Source organism: Lissotriton vulgaris, chromosome 1_1 (genome assembly GCF_964263255.1).
Source record: "Lissotriton vulgaris chromosome 1_1, aLisVul1.2, whole genome shotgun sequence".
Taxonomy (NCBI): domain Eukaryota; kingdom Metazoa; phylum Chordata; class Amphibia; order Caudata; family Salamandridae; genus Lissotriton; species Lissotriton vulgaris.
This window is the reverse complement of record NC_141685.1, coordinates 105972670-105975284: the sequence shown is the minus strand read 5'-3', so window position 1 is coordinate 105975284 and position 2615 is coordinate 105972670.

The window sequence follows — 2615 nt, the reverse complement described above, 5'->3', positions numbered from 1 at the left end:
ATGGAATAGGAGGAGAAAAGAAAGATAACAGAAAACCAAGTATGTAAATTAATAAAGAATCAGAGATCCAATTGTGTCCCCGGCCCACATGGGATTCTCGCTGTGCTGTATAAGGAGAAAGCATCATATTGGTCGAGCTATCGAACACCAGTATTTAATCATGCTCTCCAATAAAGAACAGTCCCCGAGGCATGGAACGGATCTATAATTTCTCCTATATAAAAAAGTGGGGACGGGTCCCTCCCATCCAATTACAGATTAATTACTCTCCAAGATATCGAAGCTAAATTAGTTGCATGGGTTGTACTTAAGGAGTTAATTGATTGGGCTAATGAAAACTATTTAATTCCACCTAACCAATCAGGTTTTGTACACGGTCAAGGTACAACAACAAAGGTGTTAACACCGGGAATTTTAATGGAAAAATATAAAAAAAGAAAACAGCCATTATGGGATGGGATAGCACTACTCCTATACCATGTTCCGAGGCATCAGTCTGTACAATGAATTGCTTGACATAATCCGCAGCTTTCAGAACAGCTGCAGAGCACATCGCTTCCTTCCGCGTGTCAAAAGCCTTTAGACAGCTCAAAGTCCAGTTCACTATTTGTGGGCATTCTTCTGGAAATCAGTTCGGTGAGGGGTGCCACAATGGTGCCATAATCCCTCACAAACCTCCTATAGTACCAGGGAAGCCAAGGAAGGCCCTCACTTGAGTCTGGGTCGTTGGAGCCACCCAGTCCAGAATGGTCTAGATCTTGGGTTGTAAGGGTTGAACCTGGCCTCCACTCACAAGGTGACCCAAGTATGCAACCTTTCCCTGCCCTATCTGGCACTTGCATGCCTTGATAACGAGGCCTGCACTTCTCAGAGCCTCTGGTACTTTCCTAAGGTGGATAAGGTGATCCTGCCAGGTGGAGCTAAAGACAGCAATGTTGTGTAGATATGCTGCACTCAAGGATTCCAATCCAGCAAGGCTTAGTTCACCAACCTTTGAAAAGTGGCAGGTGCATTTTTCAAACCAAAGGAAATTACAGTGAACTGATAATACCCATTTGAGATTGAAAATGCAGATATTTCTTTTGCTCCTGGAGTCAGACCTATCAGCCAGTACTCTGATGTGAGATCAAACATACTCAGATACTTGGCTGCTCCCAACCTGTCAATAAGTTCATCTGCCCATGGAGTTTGGTATGCATCGCTTTTGGTCACAGCATTCACGCCCCAATAGTCCACACAAAACCTCATTTCTTTCTTACCATCCTGGTTATGAGGCTTGGGGATTAAGACAACTGGGCAGGTCCAGGGGCTCTCAGAAGGCTTTAGAACTCCCAATTCCAGCATCATGCTTACTTCAGCTTTGATGCTCTCTTTCACATGTTCAGTCTGCCTGTATTTTTATTCTCGACAGGTAGTCTTTCTTCAGCGTCTACATCATGGATACACCAGCCAGTCTGGCGAGGTCAAAAAGAAGAGTTCAGCAAAGTGATTTAGGACTTGCCTGCAATCAGCCTCCTGATGGGCAGGTAGAGTGTCTGACAAGACCGCACCTTCCACTGACCCATCTTTTGGATTGTTGGACAGGTCAGGGACAGGTTCGCTCTTTGCTTCCTGATCCTCATCTGTAACCTTGAGCATGGTCACATCTGCGATGTCATAGTAGGGTGTAATGCGGTTGACATGGATGACCCTCTTATGACTCCTGTCAGAGCCAGGGTCTACCAGGTAGGTGACCGCCCCTTTTCTTTCTAGGCTAGGGTATGGTCCACTTTACTTACCTTGCAGAGCCCTAGGAGCCACAGGCCCCAAAACCCACACCATCTGCCCTGGCTGGAACTCAACCATAGCACCCTTTTGGCATCACCAGAGCTTCTGGAGCTAGGCTTTCCTCAATGTTTTTGCTTGCTTTTTCCATGTACTCCTACATACTTGAGCAAACGCCAAGCACATAGTCCACTATATCTTGCTATGGTCAACAAGGGGTTTCTCCAATCCCTCCTTCACAAGGCACAGTGGTCCCGACAGGAAATCCCAAACAGAAGCTAAAATAAGGAGGACCCCACTCCTTTCTGTGGCCCTTCCCAATAGGCAAAAAGCAGGCATGGAAGTAAGACATCCCATCTTCTTTTGAGTTTTTGAGGAAGTCCACCGATCATGCCCTTCATGGTCTTGTTAAATCTTTCAACAAGGCCATTACACATAGCAGAGTGGCTTTGGCCACACTGACCAGGACGTATGCAGCGGGGGGTTGGAGGTCCCACATTTCGACCCTTTATATTATGCCGTTCAATTGCAACATGCAGCTCGATCGCTCAACACAGTCCCTAGTTGGGAAATGCGGCTCTTGGCGGGAATGGTGGACGCTGGCTGTCTTCCAGAGCTGTTAATGGAGGAATCAGGAACACTGAGAGATTCTCCATATATTGTGCGACAGACGGCCAGAGTATGGCAATGGTTTGTAGTGAGAGTACTTAAGCGCGCACCATTCCATAGGGAGCTCCCAATCTGGATATAAAAATCAGGCAGATGGCACTCAGTATGTCCTTCCAGGCATGGTGTGAGGGGGATGCGAGCAATAGGGTGAATTATACCCAGATGAGACTTATCCCCTTTAA